General features: G+C 49.0%; 1 protein-coding gene across 1 annotated transcript in view; it reads left to right on the top strand.

Annotated features, from left to right (window-relative positions):
- FAM168B (family with sequence similarity 168 member B) overlaps positions 1 to 12,860 on the top strand; it is a 226,235-nt gene that overhangs the window by 65,731 nt on the left and 147,644 nt on the right. The window contains exon 2 of the mRNA XM_068953630.1: positions 7,671 to 7,795. The gene's annotated coding sequence lies outside the window, so the exon portion shown is untranslated. The remainder of the gene's footprint in view (positions 1 to 7,670; positions 7,796 to 12,860) is intronic.

Below are 12,860 nucleotides of genomic sequence, written 5' to 3' on the forward strand. Positions count from 1 at the left end.
CCCGACAGCCCGTCTTGAGGCATCCGTTCAGGAAATACTGAGCAGTCTGAACGCAACATTTTAATTCTAAGAAGAAATCTCTTCCTAACGACATTTTTGTCCGGTTATAGCCTGAAACCGTGTATTTTTTTCCTTCTTCCTTGGGAACCTGACAACACTCTGTCTTATGTGCTAAACCAGTGGGTTTTGTCTGCGTTGTCCTTCCCAAAGTGAACCTGTCATGTTGGCTTGTAGACTCAGAGGCAAAGCCAGCTCCTTAGCGTTTTCTCTGGATGACAGTGTTGAAGCCAGTAGTTATTTTGCTGTCTCCCGAGTCATAAAGTTCCTTCTGCATCTTTCAGGTGCTCCCTCCCTGCTGCTCTTCTCAGAAAGCACAATTATGTCAGCGATGCCCTAAGGGACCCCCCGACCTCTGCTCCTTGGCTGTGTTTTAGTGAGTAGCGTGCTGCAGGAGGAGTGGATCTGCGGAGCTGGGATCGAGGCCCAGCCATCCCTGTTGCACGTGGTTTTGAGGTAGAGGGAGCTCCTGCAGATTTTCTCGGGTCGCTTTTATGGCCCCAACTCTCGCGGGAGGCTGGAGCACGATAAGGGCACACCTGCAGTTGTGCAGCTTAGTCTGCACTTAGTCTGCTGTCCTGCAGTCCTCCACTTTGCGCAGCCCAAGATGGTGGTGCAGTGCAAACCAAAGCTGAGCGAGCGGGGACGCCTGAGGTTTGCTTCAGGAGCGCTCCCCTGACTCAAAGTGAAGCGCTAACGTAGACATAGCCCTTTTGCTCCTCTGCAGAGCCAAGTGCTGCCCTCCCCTCCTTTCCCTGTGCTGCGAGCAGGTTAGCGCTCTGTTTTAGCTCAGACGTACGTGACGGACAGGCTGGCGTGTCTTAGCCGTCTGAGAGGAAAAGAAACACCACCCCTGTTACAGGAAGAAAGGCTTTGGAGGAGGCACTGGGATATTTAACTGTGTGTAATGCCGTTGCAACACCCATTAAATGGTTCTCTTAATGAAGACAGACCTAAAAATACCTCCTGTGATTATCAGAAATGCACTACCTGGAATGTTTCCAGTTTCCTGGCCTTGGAAGTGAGTAGTAGGTAGGAAAGTATTTTGACCTCTGTTATCAGGTGCCGTTTTTAACCATAACGCACAAAGATTTCTTAATCGTTTCTTGCTGTGGCAGTCAGCCTGCAGGAAGGATTTTGCCTCCTTGGAAAGAAAAGTCAATAATAATTTTTTCCATAAAACAAAAATTCTGCCAAAATTCTGTTCACAAATGCAGAGACATTTCATTTGATTGTTCAACATTATCAGTCTAAAATTTTACAGAAATAATACAGGTCTAAACATAATGCTTCCATTTTATGAAAGCAACCAGAGACCGTCAAACTGATATATTTTGACACTTTCTTGGTGAGCATAGGATCAACATTGACATACTCCTGCAGAATAGTTTATTTTTCTCTAAACTGTATTTTCCCGTAGAAAGCTTTTCCCTGTGACGCGTTCCAGCCAGTTCCGTCTGTGCTCGCGGACGTGCCGTGCCTTTGCCGGGGCTGCCGAGCGGGACGGGGCTCCCGCCTTCCCTGGCGGACTGCGAGCGAGGCTCGCTGCAGCTCGCCGCCGAGCGCGGGGCCCTTGCCCTGCCCTGCGCTATCGCTGCTGGCTGAAGGAGAGCAATCCCTTACAGACCAGGCGATGTAGGTCTTGCCCTCTCCTGCAGGAAAGCTCTTTTGTAAAACCACCTTACGGGTCGGGCTCCCTTGAAGGGTTTAGATGTCAGCAGCCGAGCCTCGCTGTGGTTGGCATGCGACAGGGAAGGAGCTTCCCTAAGGAGAGGCTCCTCCCAGGCCTCATCCCTGCCCTCTCCTCAAGGCCTGTACTTTTAACTTGATGGCTTCTCGTGACAGATGAGCCCGAAGGATGCAGGAGGAGGTGTTTTTACTTCCTCTCCTGATCTTGCTGGCTACTGTCCCAGAACTTGTGCTGCTGTCCCTCTTACTCTCGTTAGTAGTGCGTTTGTGCTTTTAACATTCTGGATTTACTCCATTTGCTGGTGTGAGTTAAAAGCCCGTTTGCCGCTACTCTTGTATTAAATGGGTTTATAGGCGCTGCCTTTGTGCGAGTTTCTCTGCTGCAAACCAGACAGACAGCTGTTGCATGGTGTAGGACATGGGAGACTGTAGTTAGCCTGTGAGATTTTATATTCAGCCAGAGGTCAGGTGAAGGCTTGAGGTCAAGAAGTCCAATTCTCCTGTGTGCACAGCACTTAAAAATGGCAGTTTGAGTAAGGCTGGAAGGATGGAGGGAAGATGTTGCTCTAGCCCAGCTGCTTGTCAGGGAGCTGAGGAGCTGACAGGGCCATGCTGGCAAAGGCACAAAAAGTGTGTCTTCATTTTGGGCGGCGCACTTGACAGGGGCCCCCAATCCCTAAGGAACCACAGGGTGTTTGGATTCTGCAACCTTTCCTGGTGCCCAGGAGCCCTGCAAGCTGGGTTTAGACCTACGGGCTCAGCTCCCAACCCACGCGCATCCCCGCGGCTGGGCACAGCGCTCGTCGCTAGGGCTACAGGGGGGCCACTGAAACGGCTACTATTTTAGGAAAACTGTCCTGAGTCAGGCTACTGCGGTGGTGTGACCTGTACACGTGTGCTGAGTCAGTTCAGCAGTACGGCGTGAGGAAATGCAGCCAGGACTGGAGGGCGGCAAAGGTCCACCTAGACACCTCTCTCCAAACAGTGCGTACATATTTAAAAAAAAAAAAAAAAAGAGTGCGAGAAAGAGAAAACACCAAAGAGTATTTCAACAACTTTTAACATCTTTTTCTCCAAATGACGCTTTTAAGCCCAAAGAGCTGAAGCTGACTTCATATTGCAAAAAACTTACTTTCAAGGAAACACCTTTTCCTGACAAGGGAAGGAAAAACGCATTAGAAATTCCCTCCCGTCTCTGTAGGACGTCCTGAGCCATGGTCGCACAGCTGGGGTCTGCGCACGGCAGCCCGGGAGCGCTCCTTCGGGCAGCGCTTCCAGCTCGTGGGGGCCTGGGAGCCGGGGAAGAGAAGAGGCGGCGAGGTGGTGGGTGCCAGTGCCTGGATGGGGACAGGCTCCTCCCTGGAGCGGGAGTGCTGGAACGGGGGGGTTGGCCGTAAGCGGCGGGGCTCTGCCGCAGGACCAGCAGCGCGGGCAGAGCGGCCTCTGGGGCCGTTCACGGCAGCTGGGTGGCAATTCTTGCTGCTGGTTCTACCGAAACCGTATCCGTCGCTTTCCTGAAGGTGCGCTGGGGATAGTGGTCCTTGCTGCGCTGCTGCCGTGTCGAGCCTAGGAGCCTTGCTTGTTGGTCTCACGACGAGCCGATTCTCATGGTTCAGGTGATTTCCGGTGCGCTGGAGGGCTTTCCCTTGGTTTCTGCTCATATGCGGTGTCAGATACTGTTTGCAAAGTCAGGGTCTTTCAGGTTTTGCGTTAGTGTTTCCGTGTGCTGCGTAGTGGCACGTTGCCCGCCCCCTTAGCGGGGGACAGGTACCTTGCTGAGGAACCTGTCCAGTTGTTGTGGTTCACTCACTTTGCTGCTGTGAATTACTGTGGTGCATCATTTCCTTATAGCATCTCACAGTGGTGTCCCCCAAAGAGAGAGCCCAAAATGGTATGGCAGCTTCTGGAAGACAGTTTTATCCTCTATGCCAAAGGCTTTCTAAAGTCTGCAGAAATCTTACGTGTGCATTATAAAACACAAGTTAAAGGGACTTTTGGTAACGTGTTGCAGGCGCCTTGTGCGAGTGAGCAAGCCTGCAGCACAGAGAGGGGAAACTGTTGCTACCCCAGCGGGTGGGAGATGCTTCTGTTGGACCGTGGAGGAAATCTGGAGGCTGGGGGTTTGGGGAGCCCCTTCTGCAAGGGTCCACGGGAGAGGTCTGGCTGCTGATCGCTTCCGAGGTGCGGTTAGGGGCGTCGGCGTGTGGAGGTGTGCCTCCTCGCCTCCCTGAAGACTCACTTTGCGATTTCTTCCTGCCTCCTGCACCACGCAGCAGGTATTGTGGGAGCTTAAGGCGTATGTCCTTCTCGTGCTGCCCATGCTATATTTGTTTTCCTAAGCAAAACATAGTTTCGCGCTATTGAGAGAGGCCATTCTGAGCCTTTTGTAGGGAGTGGTTTCAATGCAAGTGGGACTTGGAGCATCAGCAAAAGCCAGGGGTCTGATACCTTTCTTTCTACATCTGCTGGATGATTGAACTGTAAGTTCATGTTGCTTTCTGTCATTCAGCACCTTTTTTGGATCAGCTTTCCTATTAAGGGAAGTAACTGGTCTTGCGGCGCGTAGCTGGGAAAGCTGCTTTCAGCAGCCAAGGGTGAGAATGACAGTCGCTGAATGACTGGCACCGTCTGAAGAGCCTGATGTGTAGAAATACTCCTGCTGGCATCAAAGAGCTGCCTGATGGGCAGCCTGGAGGAGGACATGAGCCCTGCCGGGGCGAGAAGCTGAGCGCCAGCCAGCAGCACGCCCGACCCACCCTGGAGGGAAGTCCTCGAGCGCCGCGCTGGGGATGTGTAGGGCATCTCCTCTTGGCAGGCTGGGAGTGATGCTCAAAATTTTTGTATGTAGTCCCTAAAAGCATCACCAGCTTCTAGCAAGATGAAGAAGGGGGCAGTTGGGTGAGGGAGTGGGTGAGACCGTCAGCTTGAACGGCACGACGGGGAAAGCTAGACTTGCAGAACGGGTCTCGTCTCAGAAGAACCATGTGGGAGAACGAGCCTGGGGGAACTTTTCCTCTGAACTTGTCATAGGGCTTTTTTTCCAGCAGAAGCTATGACCTGACCTGGGCTCGTTGGCCTTAGAGACCAGACTAATTAAGTCAGGCAACAAAGAGAGACAAAAGCTGGGGAGAAAACTTAACTGCTCAGTTTTTGTTTGTGAAGAAGTGTTTCATCCTTTAAAGTGGCTCAACTTATTCTGGATTGCTCTTTGCTGTAAGGACTCTGCTGTGTAGGAGGAGAGCTAAGTCACCAGTAGAGAAACGCTTCCTATGCATCGTTTCCATTATTACTACTATTTATTCCTGCTATGTTTCAAGCAGAAAAAACACATGAAGGGAACATGTTAAAGTAAACTTTTTCTGGGTGTTTTCTCAGGATTTGTATAATGGCATCGTTCACAGTTTTGAGCCTTTTTCTTTCCTCCTTAGTTCGCATCTGAGCAAGGTACTGCTGTTGCTAAATTTTCAAGGATATAGGCAAGGAATAGGAAGCTGAAGTAATGTAGTGCAATAACAGTTTAACACCCAAGGCCAAAAAAAAAAAAAGCCACACAAAAGAAAAAGGAAGGAGTTTTCCCAGCTGAACTCTTTCACTGTTGGGATCAAAGCTTCCAAAAATATCTGAAAGACAAAAATATGACTTTCTAGTCCTGCTTTAAAGGAAAATTAATTTGGAAGTTAAGTCTTGCTCTCAACGCTTACGATTTTGATATGTTGGTTTACAGAAGGGAAACATATGTTAGAAACAGTGGAGTAGCGCTGGCGTTTCAGTGCTGTTCAGTTGCAGCACATGCCTCTCTTGAGGATGACAGTTATTAGACTGCAGGTGTGACTGTAACAGGCGTTTCTCTGGAGATGCTGTTTTTGTGCATGCCTTAAAAAATGTTATAAACCTTGTTGCCTTTGTCTTCTGTTTTGTAGCTCTTAGCTTTATGGGAGGGAGGAGGACAAGGGAAAAGAGAAGGCTGAAGGGGAAGGCAAGCAGTGAGAACAGTGATATTTGCTATTCCAAGGAGGTAAAGAGGAAAAGTCCATAATTGGCAGCAACCCCAGGAAGTGCCACTCAACCATGGCATAATTCTCCTAGGGAAAGTTGCTTCCATTCTCAAGTATTCCCAGAAGGCTCCTTTGAAAACTTGCATTGACAAGTTATTTCAAGGGTCTTTATTATCCAAGATCTAATCAGGGCTGCACATCAGAAACTATACAAATTAACACTGTCATTAGGCGCCGTGAACGGGTACAGTTTGTCTCTTCAGAGTCACCTGAACCATTCCTATTTAAATATAAATGTAGCCATGCCACTCGAGGTTATAGGGGCTTTGCCCACAGCAGCCCAGAAAAGAAATGGAAAATTGAAAGGGAAGGGTGAGTCCTGGACTCTTCTGCAGCCCAGGCCTGAAAAATAGTGATTTTTTTTTTCCTCCAGGTAAAACCTGTGTACTGTTATGCCCTGTGTTGACTCAGTAAAAGCAAACTCAGTGCCCTCAAAACTGCATTTTATTCCAATCAAGTAAAACCCATTTCCTCATTTCCTAACCAGAAAAGTCATTTCTCAGCAGTGATCACGGTGCCCGTTTTGCTACTTTCTTTCTTTATTATCATTCTCTGAAAGGAAATGCCGGCCTTCAGGGACAAAGAACCTGCGTAAGAGCAGAGTCCAAACCCTGGTGGCTTCTGGCCAGGAAACGCGATGTTCAGAAGTTCATCCTTGTTGTATTTTGGATTTGCCTCCATCTCCTAGCCCGCTCACGTTTGCATGCTGCTGCGTCTCCACGTACAGCAGAAGAGAGCCTGTGTTTCCTTGGCGTGTCTTTGGCCAGTCCAACTGCAGAGTCACCCCAAAATAGAGACTTTTTGCTTGGATGTTGCAAAAGGCGTGCCAAAAGCAGGGGTGAGCTGAGGTGGTCCTGTCAAAGCTTGCGGGAAGCCACTGCATGATTCTGCTGCACTGCCGGGGTGCCACCCCCTGGAAAGGGCTTGCCCATGGGAACATCAGTGCCCGGGAGCACGTAGTGCAGGTGAGCAAAGACCCGGGAGCTTACTGAGGCTCTGCTGGAGCTTGTGCCAGAGCGGTCCAGAGGAGCCCACAGGCCAGGTTCCTTGTGGGCCCTAAGGGAACTCGCGTAGATGTTTTGTAGCAACCTCCTTCCCTTCCTTGCAGGTTGGTACCCAGGGAAGTGGGGTGCAGGGAAGAGGGACCCCTGTGACCATCACGTTCGCGGCTCAGCCCATGGAACTGCTCTGAATTGTTTCTTGCCTGCAAAGTCTCCTAGGAAAGAGACATCCAATCTTAGTTTTAAAAATTTCTAGTGAGTGATTGTCTGCTCTAGTCCTTCATTACTGTTGGGCAATTACTGTTAAAAACATCTGTGCTCTATTTCTAGCCTGAGAAAAGAAATGAAAAGGCTTCGCTCTCTAACTGCTGTATTTTTCATAGCTAGAAAGCCCTCTGCGCTCCAGTTTGCTGCCTGCATAAATAGCTGTGGTCTGTCAGCAGCTCATGGCTCATGCTCTTTCATAAGTTGAATAAGTTTTCCCAGTCCTTGAGTTGTTCCTGTGGCTCTCCTCTGTAAGCCGGATAGGTTGCGCTCCTCCGAGAATTGGGATCATGGTGTTATTTCACGGAAAGGCAATTTAAATGATCCCCCTGGTCTGTAAATATTCTATTTGCTTGGCTCGCCGCTTATTTTGAGAGCTGTTCCTATAGGATTACAAAGGTGCTAAAACAGTTGTCTCAAGCTCTAACAGAACCGTGCTGGATCTGGTTTCTTGTGTCAGACTTCCTTCCCTGTTGGTGTAGAAATCAGCTGAGCTTTCCTAAACTTCATTGCCTTTAAAACGTTTTCCTCTGATTTTTCATTAGTTCCAGAATTTAAGCTTGCCTGTTTTCTCTGATTAGTTATTAAACAATTGTTTTTTCAGGTTTTCAAAAGCAAACACGGAGCTCCCTGTGAGGACACTGAATTGAGAGGGTCGCTGTGCTGAAGCCTGCACTAAGTGAAAGTTGCACCCGGATTAGCTGTGCTAGTTGCCAGCTATCGGGCTGGGTAAGTGATGACAGAAGTACTGCATTTCACGTGCTGCTGTGCAGCAGATCTGTCTGAAATAAATACAATTAGGTAAAGCTGCTAGAAGCAGACATCCTTTCCATCTTCTCTCTGAGCACGTGGATCTGATAAATTTTTTGAGACCAATTCTGGTCATTGATATCTTGCTGTTTTTTGAGAAGTTCGTGGCACCGTGTGTGACAGGGAGTCCCTGGGAGGACTCAGGGTCTCTTCTTCCCTGGTCTACCTCTCCCCGTCCGCGTGCGACTGAGCAGCTTGTGTTTATTTGACTCTTTTACCTTCAGGCAGGTAGCTACTCAGTATCCAAGTATTCGGGGATAGTCGTTAGGTGTGCGCGGTGTCCTGTCAAGGGGGCATTTGGTGACGGAGGGCGGCAGGAGCGGCGCTGATCGCTAGCTGGGAGATGGAGAGGTCTTCTTGCAGAGAGGGGCTTCCTGCGAGGCAAGGCTCCGTCTCCTGGGCCCTTTGAATCAGGGATGCTTGCAGGCATCTTTGCACAGTGATGGGGGAGCTCTTGTCTATTGTTAGAGTAGGAAATTGGTTGAATTAGTGTTGAAAACAATTTAAACTTCCTTTCTCCTGGCAGGAAGATGTAGAACAGCCATGGAAACAATGCCCGAAATAGCTTTCTTCTCCTTGAAAGAAAGTCTTTCTCCAGTTAGGGTAGCAGATCCCAGGGTGTGGTTCAAAGCCTGCGAGTGTGTCTCAGCTGCCTTGAGTGGGTTTTAGATTGTACCCCTCAGTCTGTGCTTGAGGATTTCTTCGTTCTGTTAGAACCTCTAAATAACGATTTCAAGCCTACAGACACCTGGCAAAGCTTCTCTTTAATGGTCTGTGACTAGAGTCAGAAATGGCCCTCCGTGAATTAGAAAGCATAGAATAAAAACTACTGAATTAAATACAATTGAAATAATGCCTCAAGCACTGACAGATATGTCTATTTTCTTCTCCCTCTTCCCACTCTGATCAAATCCAGCCTTTTCTGTCTTACCTTTAAGGGTAGAAATCAGTTCAAGTAGAGCACTAACAAACGTACAACTGTAGGAAAGGACAATTGCGTGGAGGAAGTTGTCCTTCACGAGAGCTGTCACAAAGAAAAAAATGTTTCACATAAAATTATATAAACTTCATATGTTATTGCCTAATCTAGGAAGGAGTAGTAAAATTGTTCAGAGTTGGAAATTTCTTAATTAAACCCAAGCTTGTTGCCTAAAGACTGTGCTTTCTAGCAAAGATTAATGTGCAATTGCAAACCAAACAGTTGCAGAGCTTGTAGTCATGTAATTTGTAGGAGCAAGTGAAAGAGAAAGATTATTACTTCCAAATAAACTTATTTTTCTGTAGCTCTGGGATATTTTAGTTCTTTTAGTGGAGTGAGTTTGGGCTTTTGTTTCATAAAGTTGGTGTAAAGCAATTTAATAAAGTACTGAAACTTCACTTAGATCTTCCCCAGCGAAGGAGTGGGGTGCTCAGGTGAGCTTCAGCCCAGCAACTCCAGAGCCCATCAGCCCAGGCAGAAGGTCCACACTTCTCCAAACCATGGGCATATGCTGCTAAAATCAAATCACTGCATGGATAAATCATTGGTGTTATCTTCACAGTAGCCTATTGCGTTAGGGGAGAGACCCATGTTATAAAGCATATAAAACTGTAGGGGAATGTGTACTTCTGCACTGGTCTTGGTTTCTCGAGACCTTTTAGAAGAGGCCACCTAGCAGAAGTCCTTGCAGGGAACAGCAGTAAGTGCTCACACTGAATAGCGTGGAGTCCTTATTGCTGACTTCATTTTTGCTAATGAATTAGCTACAGCCACCTCATTAAGTAGACTGTTCTTGATCAAACTTTCTGTCATTTTTTCCTCATGAGTAAATTGAATTTAACCTCTCTCAACTTGAGAACTATTATCCTTCACCTTAGTGATAGGACTTGATTTAAACTGTTCCTTTTCATTCGTTACATTATTATGTTAAGTATTAAATGTTAAAAAGCAGCTATTCCAAAACCTCGCTGTATTAAAATAGAAATCTTAATTTCACTGAAATTAAATGACACAAAAATTCTCAGGGCATGGTCAGATGGATGTTCTCGCACCTCATCTCCAAGACAGTTGCGCGTTTCCTCCAGCCGTTTATTCCTGCCCCTACCCTACATTACTTCTGGAGCCTTGTAGTTGTGGAGGGCATCTGCAGACCAGGGCTTGCAGAATGAGCCCCAAAATTGTTGTTTTGGCACAGCGGAGGGAGCAGTTAGCAGCATGAGCTTGGGATGAGGAGGAGCAGGATGAGCAGCGTCCTCCCTTGGCATTTGTGTGGCCAGGTTGCTGCATGTGCACCAGGAACGATCTTGTATCATGGCGTGTGATGTTCTTCATAGTGGGAGAGCTTTCCGGGCTGGGTCCCACATGGCAGCTGGGCCAGAGGGAAGGCGTAGGGAGACGGTGGGTCTTGGTGCCCTTCTGGAGGAGCTGCCCGTCACTGTTGGCCGGTACGTGTCTCCTTACCTTTGCTGGAGCTCTGAGCTGTCTCACGCTTCATACTAGGCCGGAGACTTGTTTGCTCTTTGCAGATGAAGTGCAACAGGGAGAGGAGGGAATGACAAGGGCTATATGAAATATTTCGATGGTCGTGCTGCTCAAAGGTGAATCTGGATTCAAAAGGGAGTTTGAGAGAAGCTGGACCCTGGCCCGAGCCCCCGGTTGCCTGCTGGCGAGGCTTGGAAAATACGTGACCAAAGAGCAGCCCCTGAGCTGTACCGGTGGGCCTCTGCCTTCCCCCAGGAGCCGGCACGTGGCTCCGTGCCCGGGGGACAGGGCGGCTTTGTCTACGAATCCCAAGTCGCTGCGGCTGCAGGAGGCTGCGTTCCCTGGGAAGCCGTGGCCATGCTGGAGCAAAGGAAAGCAAAGAGCCAGCTGGGCTGTGAGCCGTTCTCTTCTACAGCATTGAGAGCTTTATGATCATATATTCGTGTGAGCCTATCTTTTTTAGGCTTCAGGATTTCACTCTTAACATTTCTACAGCATAACTAGATTGTGGCAAATGATCACTAACTCTTTGGGAGCTCTAGAAGAGACATCTGGGGAATGATTTTACCATTCCCACGAAATGTTGGCTAAGGCTTTCTGAAATTGAATGCCCCTACAGAGAAGCTACACTGCCGCTGGCTATGGGGTCTTTTAGAGTTGTAGCATAGTTACCTCACTCGATTGAGGGTTTTTTGTTTTGTTTAGGGGTTGTTTTGGCCTTATAATCTTCTTGTATTTCGTTGGTATATTTCTTCTTTGAAAAAGAGAAAACAAAGAGAAAAATTTGAAATCAGCCTGAGAACGTTGGCTGTGAAAAGTAACGGTCGTCTCTCCTGAGCAGCAATTTTAAGGCTGTGTGCCTTCTCAAATTTCAGACATTCAGAGCCCTCTTCAAAATATTTATTCTGCCTTTATTGAGACAGAATGAAATACCAGAAAGAGAAATTCATGAGGCAATGCAATATAATCTTTTGCTTGTATTGTGGTTTATTGTTTCTTCCTCTCTGTTTGTCATAAAAGAGGAGTAATGTTCGTGGCATTGGGATACACACACACACACAATAAACAGCTTGGTGGCTCTCAAACACCTCAACTTTGCTTTGGTGGTTAATCGCCCAGAGAAAATGTTTATTGCTTTGTGCACTCCTCTGCTGTGAACATTGTCCGTTTAATTATGCAGTGCTGCACTGTAGAAGACATGGAGCACAGACTGCAGAATCGAGTCTGGTGTCCGTTTCTCGGGCAGGAGGAATTCCCTAGTGGGATCCTCGTCCCTTTAATCTGCTTCTCTTGCCAGGAGATAATATGGATCTAATGTGTTTTCTCTGATTCGGGGAGCATGGGCTGGCATCCTCTTGGAAACGTGGGCTCTTGCTGCAGAAGCTGGACTCGCCTCCCCGCTTTGGGGTTGGACCCTGAAGGAGCAGTTTCTCCAGGGCTAGACTTTACCACCTTTGTTTGCTGGAGAAAAGGGAGCGTTTGCAAAGTCCCTGGCAGTACAGTGTACGCGTCTGGCCCAATCTGACTTTGTCGCTACTGCAGCTAGCTCAAAGCCTCCCTTTTCTTTGCCTTGCCCAACGCCAGCGTCTTGTTTCACTGTTGCCTTTCATGCTGCAAGTGAGGAAAAAAATCGGGAGCAAGTATAGCTTAAAAAGGATGTTGCAGTAAGTGTTGTATGGAGTCTTTGTACCGTGGGGAAAAAACCCCGCTGTGTCTGTCCCCCCCTTGCATCAACACGCACCAGAGGCGTACGGGGACGCAGCAGGTGGCTCAGAGAGGGGCCGCGGAGGGTGAAGCTCACCGGCTCTCTGGGAGCGGGGTGCCACAGCCTAACCCACGCTGTTCCCTGCTGGGCCTGGCAGGGCTGGCTGCTCATGGCGAGGCTGCGCGTAGAGGCAAACATGAAGGCGGTTCAGCGCTTCGCTCACATCGGCTTCCTGCAGCGCTGCCCCGTGCTCCCCGTTGCAAAGGTGCCTCGATGTAAGCTGGACCGCGCTTTGCAGCTGCCCAGCCTGCTGGACGGCAGCGCAGCGTAACCCTGCTGGCTGCCCCCTTCGCGGCGGGCCTGGGACAGGCCTGACATTCGCAGTTACAGGGCTCTGACCAAACAAGACATAGCACAATAGGAAGGCGCTTTTCACGTTCAGCTCCTTTAGACCTAGCCCTCGTGGCTCCCCGGGCAGGGCGTAAGGCCCTGACGGTGCCGTGGGGCTCGTGCCATGGTCCTGGCAAGCTCCCGAGCAGGGGAAGGCTGCGGCAGCAGGCTGGCAGCAGAGGGGCTCTGCTGGGTGAGCGTCCTTGCCCCAGCTCGTGTGTAGTTGGTGAGATTTGACAGCTTTCCCTAGTACCCAAGCAGGCTCTAGCTCCCATTTGCCATAGAGCTTTTTTGTGGTTGTCCTCCTCGCCTGCTCCCGTCCGCTATGGAGAGGCTCATAGGGCACGAGGGAGTTTGCTGTAGCCACCTCTCCTTTCCTGGAAGACTCCTCTCCCGTTTTATCCAAAGTAGTTCTGAGTCAGACCCTT

This window comes from Struthio camelus, chromosome 9, assembly GCF_040807025.1.
Source record: "Struthio camelus isolate bStrCam1 chromosome 9, bStrCam1.hap1, whole genome shotgun sequence".
Classification (NCBI taxonomy): Eukaryota; Metazoa; Chordata; class Aves; order Struthioniformes; family Struthionidae; genus Struthio; species Struthio camelus.